This window comes from Moschus berezovskii, chromosome 11, assembly GCF_049115385.1.
Source record: "Moschus berezovskii isolate FMDL1 chromosome 11, NW_MosBer_1.0, whole genome shotgun sequence".
NCBI classification, from domain to species: Eukaryota; Metazoa; Chordata; class Mammalia; order Artiodactyla; family Moschidae; genus Moschus; species Moschus berezovskii.
In genome coordinates, this window is record NC_142470.1 from 67034872 (window position 1) to 67056961 (window position 22090).

Here is a 22090-nt window from a genome sequence, read left to right on the forward strand (position 1 = left end):
ATTAGACCATTCAGATATGACCTAAATCAAATCCCTTACGATTAAACAGTGGAAGTGAGAAATAGATTTAAGGGACTAGATCTGATAGATAGAGTGCCTGATGAACTCTGGATGGATGTTCGTGACATTGTACAGGAGACAGGGACCAAGACCATCCCCATGGAAAAGAAAAGCAAAAAAGCAAAATGGCTGTCTGAGGAGGCCTTCAAATAGCTGTGAAAAGAAGAGAAGTGAAAAGCAAAGGAGAAAAGGAAAGATATAAGCATCTGAATGCAGAGTTCCAAAGAATAGCAAGGAGAGATAAGAAAGCCTTCCTCAGTGATCAATGCAAAGAAATAGAGGAAAACAACAGAATAGGAAAAACAAGAGATCTCTTCAAAAATATTAGAGATTCCAAGGGACCATTTCATGCAAAGATGGGCTCGATAAAGGACAGAAATGGTATGGACCTAACAGAAGCAGAAGATATTAAGAAGAGGTGGCAAGAATACACAGAAGAACTGTACAAAAAAGATCTTCACGACCAGGATAGTCACGATAACATGATCACTGACCTAGAGCCAGACATCTTGAAATGTGAAGTCAAGTGGGCCGTAGAAAGCATCACTATGAACAAAGCTAGTGGAGGTGATGGATTTCCAGTTGAGCTATTTCAAATCTTGAAAGATGATGCTGTGAAAGTGCTGCACTCAATATGCCAGCAAATTTGGAAAACTCAGCAGTGGCCACAGGACTGGAAAAGGTCAGTCTTCATTCCAATCCCGAAGAAAGGCAATGCCAAAGAATGCTCAAACTACCGCACAATTGCACTCATCTCAAACGCTAGTAATGTCATGCTCAAAATTCTCCAAGCCAGGCTTCAGCAATATGTGAACCGTGAACTCCCAGATGTTCAAGCAGGTTTTAGAAAAGGCAGAGGCACCAGAGATCAAATTGCCAACATCCGCTGGATCATGGAGAAAGCAAGAGAGTTCCAGAAAAACATCTATTTCTGCTTCATTGACTATGCCAAAGCCTTTGACTGTGTGGATCACAATAAACTGTGGAACATTCTGAAAGAGATGGGAATCCCAGACCACCTGACCTGCCTCTTGAGAAACCTGTATGCAGGTCAGGAAGCAACAGTCAGAACTGGACATGGAACAACAGACTGGTTCCAAATTGGAAAAGAGTACGTCAAGGCTGTATACTGTCACCTTGCTTATTTATCTTATATGCAGACTACATCATGAGGAATGATGGGCTGGAAGAAGCACAAATTGGAATCAAGATTGCTGGGAGAAATATCAATAACCTCAGATATGCAGATGACACTACCCTTATGGTAGAAAGTGAAGAGGAACTCAAAAGCCTCTTGATGAAAGTGAAAGAGGAGAGTGAAAAGGTTGGCTTGAAGCTCAACATTCAGAAAACAAAGATCATGGCATCTGGTCCCATCACTTCATGGGAAATAGATAGGGAAACAGTGGAAACAGTGTCAGACTTTATTTTTTGGGGCTCCAAAATCACTGCAGATACTGATTGCAGCCATGAAATTAAAAGACGCTTACTCCTTGGAAGGAAAGTTATGACCAATATAGATAGTATATTAAAAAGCAGAGACATTACTTTGCCAACAAAGGTCCATCTAGTCAAGGCTATGGTTTTTCCTGTGGTCATGTATGGATGTGAGAGTTGGACTGTGAAGAAAGCTGATCGACGAAGAATTGATGCTTTTGAACTGTGGTGTTGGAGAAGACTCTTGAGAGTCCCTTGTACTGCAAGGAGATCCAACCAGTCCATTCTAAAGGAGATCAATCCTGGGTATTCACTGGAAGGACTGATGCTAAAGCTGAAACTTCAATACTTTGGCCACCTCATGGGACGAGTTGACTCACTGGAAAAGACTCTGATGCTAGGAAAGGTTGAGGGCTGGAGGAGAAGGGGATGACAGAGAATGAGATGGCTGGATGGCCTCATCGACTCTGTGGACATGATTTTGAGTGAACTCTGGGAGTTGATGATGGACAGGGAGGCCTGGCGTGCTGTGATTCATGAGGTCGCAGAGAGTCGGACACGACTGAGTGACTGAACTGAACTGAACTGAGTTCATTTTGTCTAGATCTGGAAAGACTGGAAAGCACCTGGTTATCATTTCAATTGCATGTAAATTACAAAAATTACAGTTGGAATATAATGGTAGTAGCCATTGATGATTTGAAGTCCAAAGAAGTATTTTAAATATCATTTTAAATGTATTTAAAAGATTTATTTATTTGACCTCTCAACTTTAGCAATTTTTTCCTTCACTCCTATTGAAGTCAAATCAACTGAAGTCAGTTACTCTGAAGGGAGGTAGGAAGTTGGCAATCATACCTTTGGTCCCATCACCAAAAAATGCATCCTTTCCAATCTCAGGTCTCTGCCTTTGGCTTCCATGATAACAATATTCTCCTGGTGCTTCTTCTAGTCTACTGGCTATTCATTCTAAATGTACTTTTCTTAATCTGTCTTAACTCAGCCTCTATTCAGGGCTCAGACACTGATCATCTTTCATTCTATCTAGTACCAAAGCTTTAAATGCAATGTATATGTTGCAGACTCCAAAATTTATATCCTCAGCTGTTTCAGTTACCATTTGGAGTGATAAACAATCCAAACTTAGTGGCATAAAACAAGTGCTATCTTACTAAGCTCACATATTCTGTGTGTCAGAAACTTAGAGAGGATGGCATGCCCTTGTTGGGTGATTTGCAGGCTAGGGGTGACTCACAGCCTGAGGGCTAGCACCATCTGAAGGTCTTATCACTCAGGTGTTTGGACTAGAAGACCTGACTGATGACTCTAGAGCTCAAATAATATTCTAAAAGGACAAATACAATGATTAAGTGTCTTGTGAGACGTTTGTCTTGGAACATCAGAAAGCATTGTTAGCAGCCGGAAGAATGTGCCTTCTTCATCCAAATACTCAAGAAAAGTTGGATGACTATAAAAGGTAACAATCAACAGTCAAAGATAACTGTAGACAAGGAGCTAAACACATCTCAGAGCCAAAGTGTCCATTCTGACACAAAATCAAAAGTGAAAACTCCTAAGGACCTCAATATGACAAGGAAAGCAGCCTATGTCTCCCTTAGCCTAGCAACTTGAATAATCAAGTCATGAGAAAAGACTGTGGCTAAGAAAAGAATATAGGGGAAGATCTTGCAAACCAGCCATACTACTAGTTCCTGGTTAAGTCTACATTTGGTTAGTATAGAATTACTTAACTTTCTTCCTAAATGTTAGTAAAACTTTCTTTCGTAACATTGGTTTCTACTTGAATTGATGCAAAGCACAAAGTTCCCATCTGAACAACATTAGAAAGGGAAATCAGAGACTTTGAGAGTTGAAGTCCATAGTGCCTGTGAGGAAACCAGTCTAAGACAAAATAATGGTGGACGCTGGCCAAATAGGTGAAGGATTTGGAAGGTGGAGAAAAATTGGAGATGAAGTTACATAGATCACTTCATGCCCAGAGGTTTCTCTTTTATTTTTTCCCCTCTACCTGCTTTGTAATAGAAATAGAAAGCAGTTCATCAGCTTCCATAGAGCTCCTTAGGTTTCTGAAGGAACTCCCTCAGATAAGCAGATGACTTATATGCAGAGTACTTCATGAGAAATGCCAGACTGGATGAAGTACAAGCTGGAATCACGATTGCCAGGAGAATTATCAATAACCTCCGATATGCAGATGACACCACCCTATGGCAGAAAGTGAAGAAGAACTAAAGAGCCTCTTGATGAAAGTGAAAGAGGAGAGTGAAAACGTTGGCTTAAAACTCAACGTTCACAAAATTAAGATCATGGCATCAGGTCCCATCACTTCATGGCAAATAGATGGGGAAACAATGGAAACAGTGACAGACTTTATTTTTTGGGCTCCAAAATCACTGCAGATGGTGACTGCAGCCATGAAACTAAAAGACGCTTTCTCCTTGGAAGAAAAGCTATGACCAACTTAGACAACATATTAAGAAACAGAGATATTACTTTGTGAACAAAGGTCCGTCTAGTCAAGGCTATGGTTTTTCCAGTAATCGTGTATGGATGACTTCGACTATAAAGAAAGCTGAGTGCCGAAGAACTGATGCTTTTGAACTTGGTGTTGGAGAAGACTCTTGAGAGTCCCTTGGACCACAAGGAGATCCAACCAGTGCATCCTAAAGGAGATCAGTCCTGAAGGATTGATGCTGAAGCTGAAGCTCCAATACTTTGGCCACCTGATGAGACTCATTAGAAAAGACCTTGATGCTGGCAAAGATTGAGGGCAGGGGGAGAAGAGGACGACAGAGGACAAGATGGTTGTATGGCATCACTGACTCAATGGATATGAGTTTGAGCAAATTCCGGGAGATGGTGAAGGACAAGGAAGCCGGGAGTGCTGCAATCCATGGGGTCACAAAGAGTCAGATATGACTGAGGGACTGAACAAATACTGAACAGACTTCTCAGCTAGCTTTTTTGGAGTTATTGGTTGACTAAACTGGGGGCTTCCCTGATAGCTCAGTTAGTAAAGAATCCGCCTGCTATGCAGGAGACCCCAGTTCAATTCCTCAGTTCAATTCCTGGGTTGGGAAGACCCCTTGGAGAAGGGATAGGCTACACACTCCAGTATTCTGGCCTGGAGAATTCCAGGGACTGTATAGTCCATGGGGTCACAAAGAGTCAGACACAACTCTGCGACTTTCACTTCACAAACTGCAATTAGATCATTTATCTTCCAGAAGGTCTACAGGTATTTTTCAAGAAAGATCAAATTGGTGAGTGTTTTAGTGTAACTGTCAAGAGTTTCAAGAATCACAGAAATTATTCTATCAGATTACTCTTTGGAAGTAACTGCTTCCTTTTTTTGTATATTCCTACAGAGACATTACTTTGCCAACCAAGGTCCGTCTAATGAAGGCTATGGTTTTTCCAGTGGTCACGTATGGATGTGAGAGCTGGACTGTGAAGAAAGCTGATCGCCAAAGAATTGATGCTTTTGAACTGTGGTGCTGGAGAAGACTCGAGAGCCCCTTGGACTGCAAGGAGATACAACCAGTCCTAAAAAGCAGAGACATTCAGGTATGACCTAAATCAAATTCCTTATGATTATACAGTGGAAGTGAGAAATAGACCTAAGGACTAGATATGATAGAGTACCTGATGAACTATGGACAGAGGTTCGTGACATTGCACAGGAGACAGGGATCAAGACAATCCCCAAGAAAAATAAATGCAAAAAGGCAAAATGGCTGTCTGAGGAGGCCTTACTAATAGCTGTGAAAAGAAGGGAAGTGAAAAGCAAAGGAGAAAAGGAAAGATATAAGCATCTGAATGCAGAGTTCCTTCGGAATAGCGAGGAGAGATAAGAATGACTTCCTCAGTGATCAATGCAAAGAAATAGAGGAAAACAATAGAATGGGAAAGACTAGAGATCTCTTTAAGAAAATCAGAGCTACCAAGGGAACATTTCATGCAAAGATGGGCTCAATATAGGACAGGAATGGTATGGATCTAACAGAAGCAGAAGATATTAAGAAGAGGCGGCAAGAATACACAGAAGAACTGTACAAAAAAGATCATGACCCAGATAATCATGATGGTGTGATCACTCACCTAGAGTCAGACATCCTGGAATGTGAAGTCAAGTGGGCCTTATGAAGCATCACTATGAACAAAGCTAGTGGAGGTGATGGAATTCCAGTTGAGCTATTTTAAATCCTAGAAGATGATGCTGTGAAAGTGCTGTACTCAATATGTCAGCAAATTTGGAAAACTCAGCAGTGGCCACAGGACTGGAAAAGGTCTTTTCATTCCAATCCCAAAGAATGGCAATGCCAAAGAATGACCAAACTACCACACAATTGCACTCATCTCACACAGTAGTAAAATAATGCTCAAAATTCTCCAAGCCAGGCTTCAGCAATACATGAACTGTGAAATTCCAGATGTTCATGCTGCTTTTAGAAAAGGCAGAGGCACCAGAGATCAAATTGCCAACATCCTCTGGATCATCAAAAAAGCAAGAGAGTTCCAGAAAAACATCTATTTCTGCTTTATTGACTATGTCAAAGTCTTTGACTATGTGGATCACAAGAAACTGTGGAAAATTCTGAAAAAGATGGGATTACCAGACCACCTGACCTGCCTCTTGAGAAACCTGTATGCAGGTCAGTTAGAACTGGACACGGAACAACAGACTGGTTCCAAATAGGAAAAGGAGTATGTCAAGACTGTATATTGTCACCCTGCTTATTTAACTTATATGCATCATGAAAAATGCTGGGCTGGAAGAAGCACAAGCTGGAATCAAGATGGCCAGAAGAAATGTCAATAACCTCAGAGATGTCACCCTTATTGCAGAAAGTGAAGAAGAACTAAAGAGCCTCTTGATGAAAGTGAAAGAGGAGAGTGAAAAAGTTGGCTTAAGCTCACTGTTCAGTAAACTAAGATCATGGCATATGGTCCCATCACTTCATGGCATATAGATGGGGAAACAGTGGAAACAGTGTCAAACTTTATTTTTTGGGCTCCAAAATCATTGCAGATGGTGACTGCAGCCATGAAATTAAAAGATGCTTACTCCTTGGAAGGAAAGTTATCATCAACCTAGACAGTGTTTAAAAAGCAGAGACATTACTTTGTCAACAAAGGTCCATCGAGTCAAGGCTGTGGTTTTTTGTAGTCACGTATGGACGTGAGAGTTTGACTATAAAGAAAGCTGGGCACTGAAGAATTGATGCTTTTGAACTGTGTTGTTGGAGAAGACTCTTGAGAGTCCCTTGGACTGTAAGGAGATCCAACCAGTCCATCCTAAAAGAGATCAGTCCTGGGTGTTTATTGGAAGGACTGATGTTGAAGCTGAAACTCCAATACTTTGGGCACCTGATGTGAAGAGCTAACTCATTCGAAAAGACCTTGATGCTGGGAAAGATTGAGGGCAGGAGGAGAAGGGGACGACAGAGGATGAAATGGTTGGATAGCATCACCGACTCAATGGACATTAGTTTGGGTAAACTCTGGGAGCTGGTGAATGGACAGGGAGGCCTGGTGTACTGCTGTTCATGAAGTCGCAAAGAGTCAGACACAACTGAGTGACTCAGCTGAACTGAATCTTCATTATAGAGCGATGGCAAACAGGAACTATAGCCAAGACCAGGAAATGATGTTACTAGCTGTATCTCTCTCTCTGGGAACGCTGGAGTAGGAAACACTAGATCAGAATTTGTAGACATCCCAAGGTTAAAATTTCCTCTGTTCTGAATCCTAAGAGTAGCTGGTGAATCCAGAGGTAGCAGTGAGATATTTCCCATTAGATTAAAGACCTCAATTATGAGACTGTTTGAGCTCTATTTAACTGCAGTCACTGTCTTTCTTACCAGGCCATTCTTCCTTTGAATCTAGCCCCAGCCATGGTATTTCACTCCTCCACTAGATTGACATATACTGTAGCCATACCACATTTTATTAGAACTATGTCATTCAGCCACATCAAATTCTTCTTAAGACTTCTGTTTTTAAATATTGGCCTTTTTCAGTTTTTTAAAAATAAAAGTAGACTGGAAAACTGATCTAAGCATCACTAGATCAACAAGATTATTTAAAAAATTTTTAATTTTAACAAAAAGTTTAACAAATTTTTCCTACTAACAGTTTAATTCACATTTGCTTTGATTATCTTTGAACAAAATTCACTAGATGATTTTGCCCATTTGGACATTTGGAAATGACAAGAGTTTTAATGCCTAATTCTTAAAAAAAATATAGGCTGTGGTTTACTTTTCTGCTCTAACCTAAGGGAAGGTTCTATCCCCATGAGCTGTTTGGTGGTGACACCAGTCACATGTGGCCACTTGGTGTACTCCCCACGTGTTAGGTTTACTTCCTTCACACACTTCCTGTGCATCCACCATCTCCAGTGATGTTGCACTGCCAATATGCCCATTTCCCACATCCCTGAAAGCACCAAATGCTATGTGATTTCACAACCATACAGCTGTACTTAATGAAAGCATGTCAAAGTTCCAGTTGAAATCTGATTTGAAAATTTTATGAAATTTACAGAAGACTAATCCAGACTATTTGTGAAAACAGCTTATCTCAAATACTTTTTATAAAAATTTGATATTTCAATGGTAAAATAAAAAATAAAATACTGGCCAGATTTATGGAAATACAAGCACATCTGTTCAGAGAGCAGTGTGTTTTTCTCTTTATTTATGCAGCCATTCCTATTACCCTCTGTCATATCCCATGTTGGATACTTATACATCTATATATTTTGTAGATGGAGCCAGTACTGTTTTCCTAGTCTGAAAAGCTTATGAGAATATTCTATCAATAATTTTATCTGTCTTAGAATCAATATTTATTTATATACCTTGATTGAGATGTACAAAAAGTTATTTTTATTTATACAGTTGACAAACTATAATTGACTTTTTTCTTTATCTCTCAGCCCCCATTTCCACAGATCGCTTCCAAATCCAGCAATCTCTTTTATACCCTTCCCACCACTCCCTCCTTCACTATTACTAACATGTGACCCAAACAGAAATCATAGTTTTGTTATTAATAAGTAGGGGAAACCATGTCTCTTGTTGTTTAAAAGACTCCTTATGATGTATATTCTGTCATCTTAGATGCTGTGTTATCCATCATAGCTGTTGTTCTCACTCTATAGAAATTGTCTCACCACTGCTCATTCCTGTTGTTTTCGCTAGTTGTAATTTGAATACTGTGGGATTTTATTTGTGTTCACAGAGTTCATATGAGAGGTGTTCTGACTTCACGTATAACCCTGAATTCTCACTGGCCTCCACTGAGGTTTTTCTCATTCTGCTGCCTCATTGGGCATCCTGAATTTTAGATCTGGAATATAAGGGGATGGAGGTTCTAGACAATTACTAAGGGAAAAGATATAAAAGGGAAGGACACTCTTAATTTGCATTAGATGGTACTATTTTTTAACTTATTATTATTTTTTTATATAGAAGGTTAAGACTATATAGCCATATGGTAGCTAAAACTCACTAACATTTGCAGACTCATACGTCTTCAGCAGTTAACAAAGATTTCCCTTTAGCCATTAGCCTATAAGAAAAATTAAATGGTTCTTTCATTCCATTAACGTCAATATAGCTTACAAATTAAATGGAACTATATTTACTTTCCAAAACACTGCACACGCCAATACTGACAAGCTTAATTCATGACCTGCAAATTATTTGAAAACCTATTTTTCACTGTTTCATATTTATAGGAAGAGTGCTATGGATCTGTTGTCTTCAGGAGTCATATCAATGTTCCTTAGCTAAATATATAAAATGTTTTCATGTTACAGAAATTAATTATATAAATTACATATTAAACTGTCCCCCTCCCTCTTTATCTTTTTCTCTTTCACACACTTGTTTTTGGTCTCGTTGGCAACACCCACTTTTAGGTAATAGACATTTCAATAATCTCAGCAATGGAAAGATTTTCTGTTATTCTCTCAGAAGGCAAAATGTGCTAGGTACATCTCTATGGCATAATAGAAGACGTGAAACAGAGAAAGCTGAAGGAGGGAAGACTTGCAGTAGTTGAAGTCATAGAAGAGTCACATTTTATTTCATTTACACATAGTTTTATAGAACACTAATACATGAAGGGTAGTCATCGATGCTGAAATCACAGAGAGCATTGCAAACTGATGAATGCTTACTTCACATTATAAATTAGATGAAAAGGGCCTAGAAATATGGGAACAAATGTTAGGTAAAGGAGGCACTACTTGGAAAGGCTAATAGAGGAACCAGTGATCTGCAAAGGTCAGGCAAAAGGTTTTTGAGTGTCTCTAAGCAGAACATTCTGAAAGAGATGGGAATACCAGACCACCTGACCTGCCTCTTGAGAAACCTGTACGCAGGTCAGGAAGCAACAGTTAGAACTGGACATGGAACAACAGACTTGTTCCAAATAGGAAAAGGAGTACCTCAAGGCTGTATATTGTCACCCTGCTTATTTAACTTCTATGCAGAGTACATCATGAGGAACGCTGGGCTGGAAGAAGCACAAGCTGGAATCAAGATTGCTGGAAGAAATATCAATAACCTCAGATATGCAGATGACACCACCCTTATGGCAGAAAGTGAAGAGGAACTCAAAGACCTCTTGAGGAAAGTGAAAGAGGAGAGTGAAAAGTTTGGCTTGAAGCTCAACATTCAGAAAACGAAGATCATGGCATCTGGTCCGATCACTTCATGGGAAATAGATGGGGAAACAGTGGAAACAGTGTCAGACTTTATTTTTTTGGGCTCCAAAATCACTGAAGATGTTGATTGCAGCCATGAAATTAAAAGACGCTTACTCCTTGGAAGGAAAGTTATGACCAACCTAGATAGCATATTAAAAAACAGAGACATTACTTTGCCAACAAAGGTCCATCTAGTCAAGGCTATGGTTTTTCCTGTGGTCATGTATGGATGTGAGAGTTGGACTGTGAAGAAAGCTGATCGCTGAAGAATTGATGCTTTTGAACTGTGGTGCTGGAGAAGACTCTTGAGAGTCCCTTGGACTGCAAGGAGATCCAACCAGTCCATTCTAAAGGAGATCAATCCTGGGTGTTCACTGGAAGGACTGATGCTAAAGCTGAAACTGCAATACTTTGGCCACCTCATGCGACGAGTTGCTGGGAGGGATTGGGGGTGGGAGGAGAAGGGGACGACAGAGAATGAGATGGCTGAATGGCATCACTGACTCGATGGACATGAGTTTGAGTGAGCTCCGGGAGTTGGTGATGGACAGGGAGGCCTGGCGTGCTGTGATTCATGGGGTTGCAAAGAGTCGGACATGACTGAGCGACTGAACTCAACTGAACTGAAGCAGAAGCTTGCTGCTGCTGCTAAGTCGCTTCAGTCGTGTCCAACTCTGTGAGACCCCATAGATGACAGCCTACCAGGCTCCCCTGTCCCTGGGATTCTCCAGGCAAGAACACTGGAGTGGGTTGCCATTTCCTTCTCCAATGCATGAAAGTGAAAAGTGAAAGTGAAGTCGCTCAGTCGTGTCCCACTCTTAGCGACCCCATGGACTGCAGCCCACCAGGCTCCTCCGCCCATGGGATTTTCCAGGCAAGAGTACTGGAGTAGGCTGCTGTTGCCTTCTCCGAAGCAGAAGCTTACCTTTCCATAAAAGCCACCCAACTGTCACCCTTTCTCTGGTAAGCTGAACCAACCTTGAAAAACACTAGGAAAAAGCCTTCCAAGATATAAGAGCATCTTTAATCCAGCTAGGGGATTCATTCTATCCCTGAAAACGTTCATGCCTCTGTTCCCAGCTGCCCTCAGCTCTGAGACAGGTAAGAAGATAAACCATGCCTTACGCATGATCATAATTGACCTAAAAGCCCTAAGCAATGAACATAAAGGCAGATGAAAGATTTAGAAATAATTAAGATATGGCAAATATTTTAATTTAAAAAATTAGCCTATAATTTTCTCTTTTTGTGTGATTCTTCAGTTTGGGCTTTCTCTAGAATTGACCTTTTTATACATAGAGACATAATTTTATTTTTAATGAATTTATTTATTTTAATTGGAGGCCAATTACTTTACAATATTGTGGTGGTTTTTGCCATACATTGACATGAATCAGCCACAGGTGTACACATGTCCCCCTGTCCTGAACCCGTCTCATCTCCTTCCCCATCCTATCCCTCTGGGTTGTCCCAGTGCACCGGCTTTTAGTGCCCTATTTCATGCATTGAACTTGGACTGGTCATCTGTTTCACACATAGTAATACACATGTTTCAATGCTATTGTCTCAAATTATCCCACCTTCACCTTCTACAGAGTCCAAAAAGTCTGTTCTGTACATCTGTGTCTTTTTTGCTGTCTTATATAGGGTGGTCGTTACCATGTTTCTAAATTTCATATATATGTGTTAATACACTGTAGAATTGGTTTTTCAACGCTTGTTAGAAAGTCAAATGAAAGGAGGAAACCACAGTGAGAGCAACAGTAATAGTTTACCACATATTGAGCTATTAATATGTTCCAGGCCCTGTTCTAATTGCTTTCTAGATATTAATTCATTTAATAGTCCAAAAGAGGAAAAATGAAGTTTACATATATATATATTATTGTCTCTATTTTACAGGAGATGAACCTAAGGATCTGAGTAGTTTAGTTAATTGCCTAAGATCACACAGCAGGCAAGCAACGGAGACAGAATTTGAATCCAGGCAGTTCAGCTGCAGAATCTGTACTCTTAACCACTCTGCTACACTTTGTACAAAATTCGGTGTTAAATGGGATTAAGGACAGGATGGCTCAATTAAACAGTGGTCATATGGTGTCCTTTGCCCAGAAGAGAAGCCTTACCACCTCGTCCTTCTGCTTTTATTCTACAAAGTAACCCTCAGGCAGATAAAACAAGGTCTATCACCCACATTTACATTTAGTTCTAGTGAAGGTTTTTTTCCTTTATATTTGAGGCTTTTCAGAAAATCTTTATTTCCAAAAATTATTAATCTTTTTCACAAAGTTGCTGTCACATTAAGCAACTAAATTCAGCACCCTCATGCACAGTTACTCAAAAATATTATGTTACACTTTAAGAGCTTAGTATTTTATGAGTCAGGTCTTGATGAGAGTATCAAAACCTTGAAATAAAATGTCTTCAAGGTATTCAGCCCTTACTTAGGTAACATATTTGCTCAGTGGGTCAGGAGATAGGCTATCTAGGAATAAATTTGGACAGGTTCAATTTTAGAACAAACACTTCCAAAATAAAATATCAAGAAAGCCATGATTCTCTTTCTGACCAAAAATAATTTAGAATTGTTAAAGTCAATGAGAGTGTCTTCTCCATGGGTTGAACATCATAAATCCACCGAATTTAGATTCCCACTAACAAATAATGTCACACTCTATCAAGTGCTTTAATACTTCTAACAGAATGAAACACACAAACACACACACAGACACAAACTACTACTAATTCCTGATTTATTCTGATTTCTAAGCCTGTTATTTCAGCCTCTAAATTGGAAATATCTGTCCAGAACTCTCGAACTATTCACAAGTGTGAACAGTGCTTGTCAATCTGAGACCTACTCACACTGACCACATTTCCAGCCTAAATGTATATTTATCTCAGAATCTGTTCTTGTGTCTCCCTATCTCTAGATATTAAATATTTAAAATGTTTCTCCCTATCTAGCTATTTGCTCATAACTCAGCTGTGGAATTACAGACTTCTTTCCTTTACCCAGTGCGTGCAAGCATGCTAAGTCACTTTAGTCGTGTCCAACTCTTTGCAACCCTATGGACTGTAGCTTGCCAGGCTCCTCTGTCTATGGGATTCTCCAGGCAAGAATACTGGAGTGGTTTGCCATGCCCTCCTCCAGGGGATCTTCCTGACCCAGGGATCAAACCCACATCTCCTGTGGCTACTGCATTGCAGGAGGATTCCTTACTGCTGAGCCACCAGGGAAACCCCACCTTTCCCAGAAAACCTCTGAATTCAACAGTTCCGTTGTTTACATCCGTCTGAGCATGACCACTCCCCTCCAAAGCTTCCATATTGATTTTGTAATAGTGCTTAGATGTTGTCTCCATATGACCCACTTCAGCAGCTCTGATTGTGCTAATCCTTTCACACGTATCTTAGAGTCATAGGAACAGAAATTTTTGATTGCTAATATTTATCTTTGGCTGTTAGGTAAAGAAGCCAGAAAAATAAAAGGAAGTGTTAAGTTTTGGGGATTTCCTCTGTTTCATTTTCAGTAGCTAAAAGGTGAAAGTAGCTCAAATGTCCACCAACAGATGAATGGATAAACAATGTGATATGTATACAAATACATAGGTACATTCAGAAACATTATTCATCCTTACAAAAGGAGGAAAATTATGACACGTGCCATAACATAGATGAGCCTTAAAGATATGCTAAGTGACATAGAGACAGTCACAAAAGAATAAATATTGTATGATGACACTTACATGAGGTACCCAGAGTAGACAAATTCAGAGACAGAAAGCAGATTGGTCATTACCAGGGACCAGGAGGAGAAGAGAATGAAGACTTAAACTGCATTAGGGTAGAATTTCAGTTTTGCAGGATGAAAATTTTTGAAGATAGTTGTGATGGTTGCAGAACAATGAGAATGCACTTAATGCCACAAAACTGTACACTTTAAATGATAACTTTCATCATACTTTACAGTAAAAAAACTTTGTTATTAAAAAAAAAACAACAACTCTCACTCCCCTCCATCACTTCTAGTATGTGAACTTCTAATCTCCCACATTTGTTTTCTGTAGTATCTTTACAGAATTTCTCACAGATGACATATTTTTTACATTTACTCTTTTCTCATTCCCTTTTTAAAAAAAATCTGCTTGTTGCTTAAAATACTATTTGAGATTTATATTAGAAACATAATGTCTAAACAGCATCACTATTAAATATTCAAGTTTTCCCACTTTCAGCTCTGGCCCATCTATTCATGGCTGTCAAGCACTGCAACATTCCATGCTTACTTGATTCTCAAGACTGTTTCTGGCATTTTCTCAGAACTTTTCAAGTAATTACTTTTTGGGTATCAAGGGACTTATAACAACCAAAGAGCATGTTGCTCATCTCAGTCATTGTCTGGGTGCGCTGACACTCATTCTAAAGGCACCGACACTATTTTGTGAGCCTGGCCTCATGATTGAGATCACATAATTGCAATAATTAGGAAACTCACCTCAGGATATTATCCAAATGACCCACCCAAACCCAAGTCCATATGGTTTGAAATAGCTAATGAGTCAGTTAATGTGCTATGTCCAGGAGTAATGGGTACTCAATATGGATAGCATGAAGGTATAATTTACCAACTTTCTGACTGATTAAGGTTTTCAAGTGGACATTCTGCAGCTTAAAGAGGGTTCAAAGTATTAACAGCTTTGATGGTTGAGACAAAATGAAGAAGCGACGATTGTTTAAAAGGCAAGGGCATTGGACTTTGAGCAGTTTCGTTCAATCACATATCCCAGGCTAGAAAAATGCACTGCTATATAAAACGAAATGAAGATGTAGGTTTTAGTAGCCACCTGTCCTGGTATGGAGACGTATGGGAGCTGTAACTAGCTGAGCCTTGTGCAAAAAGTAAAGAAAATGAAAACAGCTGTAATTAACTGATTTTAGGGTGGGCTGGAGAAAAAAGAAGTTTAATTACCAAAAAAAAAAAACAAACAACAAAAACCTAGAATCAATAATAACAGATGTCTGCATGGAAACGATCCACTGGGTAACTGATTGATGTATTTTTCATTTCATAGATTAGTATAAACTCAAAATTGTCACAATATCTCTGACTGACTTGTTGACTGTGGTATCTAGAAAAAATTAATATCCCAAACATATTCGAACATATTTATAAGTAGGAATTAAGAAAAATTCTATAGTTAACACATTAGTTACTCATCTGAAACCCTTATGACAAAGATATGTACTAATATTTTTGAATCTGAAAGAATTTACTACCAGAGAATTCTTATAAAGAAAAGGTTCTTAATTTGGAGTTCACAGACACTCAGTAAATTCCTGGATAGACAGAGAAGTCTGAATGTGAATGTGAAAGTGAGGGGAAAAATATATATATATAATATTTATTTTCACTAATTTTAACTGGGATTTAACCTATGTAGCAAACAATGTAGCATTAGTATTACTTATGATTTTTCCACCAAAAGAAATTGAAGATATTTTCATATCATAACAGAGCTGTTCTGCATATCTCAAAATATCATTTATGTTCATCACTATTACAAAGATCTAACACAACGTCAGATCTAGGTATTAAAAAAATTTTATAAATAATTTCATAATTTTATTTCTTTTATGATCCTATGTCTATTATTTTATTTTATCCAGTGAAAAAAGTCAAAATTTTAAGAGGAATGAGTCCAAAAGCTCTCCTGGTCTGGCAAGGAGTCCATGGCACAGAACCATGTTAAGAACATGGTTAAGAACTGCTACTCAGTGACTTTATTAAGGTCTAAATGATCATACTAGACCAGTGGCTTTTAACTTTAAGTATCAGAATTACTTCAGAGATTTTATCTTATTATGTAAAAACACTTAAAAGATAATTCATGCACATTAAAACATATTCAGTCGTATAACACAACAAATTATATAATGAAAAGCAAATTTCTTTCTTACCCCAAATGCTACTCACCAGAAGCAACCATTATTTCCTATGAGCCTTTTGATTAAAATCTAAGCATATATGTAATATATTTTCTATTATATTGTATATACATATATTTATATAGGACATTAATTTTTTCTGCTTTACACAATAATTTATACCTTAGCTTTGTCACTTTACAGTATATTTTGGCAACTGCTCCATGTCATTATAAAAAAAACAGTTCATCTTTAAGTTTTAGTGGCTAGGTTGTATTTGATTATACGAAGTATCCCTACTTTATCTGATCTTTGGTGACTGCATTCAGTATTTTACTATTTCAAACAATGTCCCTAAGTACTGATTAATATTTTCTGTGTATAGATATCTACATGTTTTGATGTGTTTACTCTTGGTTATGTCACCTTGCTTTATGCTTTTTTTTGGTTTGTTTTTAATGCTTCTTTTTAATCCATCCCTAATTGCCTGTGTTTCTTTGTTTTGCAAGTAGATTTGTATTTTCCCTCTAAAAGTTCAAATTGTTTGAAAAGTTGAAAGTGCATAGTTTTTCCAGTTTCTCTAGTTATTTCTCTGTAACTGTGTGTGTCAGTCGCTCAGTCGTGTCTGACTCTTTGTGACCCACTGGACTGTAGCCCACCAGGCTCCTCTGACCACGGGATTCTCCAGGCAAGAATACTAGAGTGGGTAGTCATTCTCTTCTTCAGGGGATCTTCCCGACCCAGGGATTGAACCCAGGTGTCCCACATTGCAGGCAGATTCTTTACTGTCTAAGCCACCAGGAAAGCCCTCTATAACTGTAATTTTGTATAAATACTCAATTTTTTTTTCTTGGAATAAAATCTATTTACTCTTTAAGCATTAAGAGAATTAGTATACTTCTGAGTAGTTGTTAGATGCCATGGTTCTCCTCAGAAGTATAGCTTTATGAACAGAATCCCACAGGTTATGTTGATGAAAAGCATTTGTTTAGAATGAAAGTCTGCACCAGACCAGGAGGTTAGGAAGCCTGAAGGATCCTGAAATAAGTAGAGTGCTACTCTTTTTTCTGTCATAATTGAAAATCAAAGCTGAATTAAATTCTACACTCACTGTCATTTAGGTCAAGGCTTTCTATTCCCACCACACACCCTGATTTCCTGGATAATTGCCTTATTTCTCTGTCACATTTGCCATGAAAACCTGATATGAATATGAGTCATGGCTAAATTCTAACTCCTGTCAACATTACATAATGCTGTCATTTACATGATGACTGCAAAATTTTTACAAAATAACTCAGAGATACTTATTCGTTAGTCATAAAGCATAGATTACCCCCACACTTAAAGTACGAGTAGTTACTGATGTTCTTAGTGTTGCCAACTCTCTGATAGCAGTTTCCAAATTTTCTCTTTATCATCTGAATGTTTAGTATGGTAACATCATGTAGTAATTAACTCACAAATATTTCTGAGAGCAGATATTATGCTTGGTACTTTAAATAGAAATTTGAGGAAGGAATAGTTCTTGCCTGCTGAGCTTTTCATTAAGTAGGAAAGGCATTTAAAGAGGTATTTTTCAATTCTGTGTGAGAAGAACTGTATTAGTGATGAGTGTATGAGGGTAGTATAAGCCAAGTTTGGTTCAGGAAAACTCCCAGAGAAGGGGGCACATAGTTACAGTTATGTGGAGGTCATTTGAATGAGATTAGGATGTACTCTAGGTAACTCTGAAGGCCTGGGACTAGAGAGGCATTTTAAGTGAATGGAATAAAACCTGTAGGATGGACAGAACCTGTTATTTGCACCCTCAGACCTGGAAGTGGTCAGCTCGGCCTTGACCATATAGAGAAGCGTTAAAAAGAAAAGGACTTCCCTCGTGGCTCAGATGGTAAAGCATCTGCCTACAATGCGGGAGACCCGGGTTCAATCCCTGGGTCAGGAAGATTTCCTGGAGAAGGAAATGGCAATCCACTCCAGTGTTCTTGCTTGGAAAATCCCATTGACTCAGGAGCCTGATAAGATACAGTCCATGGGGAAGAAAAGAGTAGGACACGACTGAGTGACTTCACTCACTTAAAAGGAAAAAAATTAGAGTTTGGTTCTTAGCCAGACAATATCTCTACTATAAAAATAAATAAGCAAAACAAAGATTTTGATGTACTTTCTCCATATAAACCAGTGTTTTTCTCTTTGACCAGCATTTTTATTCGGAGGAATTAGGGAGAAGTCAGATGTATACTTAAATAGCCTGCAGAGCATATCAGAATTTCTGCAGAAGTGTTATAATTTGAAAAAAGTATACTTCAACATTACAATATCATGCTACATTTATAAATGAAAAAATACCTTTTGAAACAAATTTTAGGAACATAAGACCTTAACAAATATTTGTTGCAAATGAACATGAATTTTAGAAAGGGGAAAAACACTCACGTACATGAGTCATAAAATAAGATCTTTTAGAATTAACAAGGTAGGATGTACCAAGTAAAACTTTTCTCTCATTGAAGAACTGGACTTAATTTAGTGGATTCAAAGCTTTTGTTTTTGAAAATATATTTTCTATTTTCTAATATTCAAGAGAGATTATTTTCTACACATTTGTTGTCTCTATTACATTGCAACATATTCTATGAATATTTTCATGTAATTATCAGGTAGCAGATTAAAAATTCATGGTATCTTGCATATTTATTTGTTTAACAGAAATTCAACAACAAATCCTTACTATAATTAACAAGAAATAAGGTAACTTACTTTTTCAAGGAGATGTATTACATATTTAATCACATATTTCAAATTTGAGTCCATAATACACTAATGTCAGTGCTTTGGAAAAGTAAGGATCTCCCTTTAAAAAAAAAAGAAAATAGGAGATTTACATTTCAGGATAGTAATGTGACCACATATATTTAACACTGTTCCAAGAAATTGATCAAAGAAATATAAATAATGGAAGAAATTTTTAAAAAATCATTAACATGTTGCATAACAGAAAAGAAGGCCATTAAGAGGCCCATATTAGAGGACCGTCCCTACAAAATCTATTCCAGATGGGAGCAGATGAAAAGTCGTAAAAAAATACTATCACAAAAAAAGTTTGTGATAAGGCACTTACAACAAAAAAAGTTCACGTGGGAAATAAGAAAACAAGATTGCCTAATGTCACTGACAAAGTCCAATCTCTGAAGAGAAGCTGAGGATTTAGTCCCCTCCAGTAGTGAGTGAAGTGAAGTGAAGTCACTCAGTCGTGTCTGACTCTTTGTGACCCCATGGACTGTAGCCTACCAGGCTTTTCCATCCATGGGATTTTCCAGGCAAGAATCCTGGGGTGGGTTGCCATGGAGGGCAAATAACACAGGGCACCAACAGAAAAACTGGCTGAGGTGACTGGTGTCATGACACCCGTGAGATTAGTACCGTTAGGTGGAAGATGCAGGGCCAGGTGCTCACCTATAATTTGGGATTCAACAATTGTGGAAAAGAAACCCTCTTTCCACAGCAGAAATGTTTGTCATGTGGGTCCTTCTCCCAGACAAGTCCTGAAGGCACTTGGGACTCTCAGATACAGCAAGCCTCAGAAAATGAAGATGTTTCCTTTTACCTTTTGACTGTAACTAAAACAGAAATGAAACCTACCTAACTGCTGACTGATCCCACATCAACTTCCCCAAACGAACAAGTAGTCTCACTCTGTAAAGTTGAACCAACAGAAAAATCATCAGGCCAATGGAAATATTTAGTAGTTCTGGGGAGGAAAACCACTGTGAGGAGATAAAGCAAATGTCTTTTGGAGGCAATAAAACAGATTTATTTCAAGAAACAGGAGCAATTTTCAAAACTCTCTAGTTCATGTTCCCCGCAAGAGTCTAGAAAACACGGCATCCATGCACATGTAGCAATTTAGAAATTTTAAAAGATTAGATTTAAATGCAAACCCTATTCAAAATTTAAACACAATAAAGAGTCTATAAAGTAGAAGTTCTATAGGAATATGGTGATAAGACTATCAATAATAATTCGTGTTTGTTAACCTTTTATTATGTGCTAGAGTCTTTTTTTTATCCTTTACATGCAATGAGATGTTATCCTCACAATGGCATTATTCAGTTCAGTTCAGTTCAGTCGCTCAGTCGTGTCCGACTCTCCGCGACCCCATGAATCACAGCACGCCAGGCCTCCCTGTCCATCACCAACTCCCGGAGGACACTCAAACTCATGTCCACAGAGTCGGTGATGCCATCCAGCCATCTCATTCTCCGTCGTCCCCTTCTCCTCCCGCCCCCAACCTTTCCCAGCATCAGAGTCTTTTCCAGTGAGTCAACTCGTCGCATGAGGTGGCCAAAGTATTGCAGTTTCAGCTTTAGCATCAGTCCCTCCAATGAACATCCAGGATTGATCTCCTTTAGAATGGACTGGTTGGATCTCCTTGCAGTATAAGGGACTCTCAAGAGTCTTCTCCAACACCACAGTTCAAAAGCATCGATTCTTCGGCGATCAGCCTTCTTCACAGTCCAACTCTCACATCCATACATGACCACGGGAAAAACCATTGCCTTGACTAGACGGACCTTGGTTGGCAAAGTAATGTCTCTGCTTTTTAATATACTATCAAGGTTGGTCATAACTTTCCTTCCAAGGAGCAAGCGTCTTTTAATTTCATGGCTGCAATCAGCATCTGCAGTGATTTTGGAGCCCAAAAAAACAAAGTCTGACACTGTTTCCACTGTTTTTCCATCTATTTCCCATGAAGTGATGGGACCAGATGCCATGATCTTTGTTTTCTGAATGTTGAGCTGTGAATGCTAATAGGTTCGCCATTTTACAGATGAAGAAACCAAGGCACAGAACAGTTAAATAACTTGTTCAAAGATTGAAGATAAGTGGTAGAGTTAGGCAGTATAACTCAAGAGCCTAGAGACTTAATTCTAGAAAAAGAAAAAGGAGTGAACTGAAAATTAATAATCAAAGAAAACCTCATAATACAAATTAAGATAGGTATTTAAATATAACAAAGGACATTGTATTAATTGGAATTATACTTGCTCAAATAGTAGTGATAATTTACACTGCTATTGTCCAATGTACACTGTATAGATTCAGTGGTTTATCTTTTTAGGAAGATAGAAAAGGGCATGAGCTAGAGCAAATTACAACATAGTATGTTCCCAAGTTTGTGCATGACTTTTTAGTACATGTATCAATTTTAAATAACTGATAATATGAACTAATTAGCAAAGAATTATCTCAGCTAAGAATAGCTGCTATTAAATCCTTGCTATAAGAAAGTAGAAACACTGCAATATCGTTATTGTCTAAGTGATATTTCTTCTGAAAGTATTATTAAAGGATTAACCTATAACATGTGCAAAATTTGAGTAAATTGAGAACATATTGCAGTTCAATATAAAAATAACATGGAAAATTTAATCAGTTTGTATTGAACAAGCTATTATATCTGTCTCTTTTCCCAAAACTCTTTAGCAAGTATTACTTATTTTAAAAATATAGGGAGGGAACTACATATTCAAAATTGTTTTTAGATAATTGAAATTAAATTCTTTACAAGGCTAGCACTGGAAGACATTTAAACTTACTTAATTTTTTCAACATTACATAGGGTATTAGCAATCAGAATATGTAAATATATTATCTAGATCAACTATTCTGCCACTGCTCTCTCATTATGCATTTTTGATGGCCTTAGTAAATGTGCAAGGAACAGATACAAATAAACGTAGCTGGAAGTTACAAAAATGCCTTCTGTAAGTCCACTTATACAGCTTATCTTGTGATAAAAATCAAACGTTGGTTATAATATTAATATATCTTTTTATATTTCTATTTTCATATTTCACCATTAAAATGTGTTGGCATTTAAAAAACAGAGACCCTAATTTTTTTTCTTCTTGATTATTT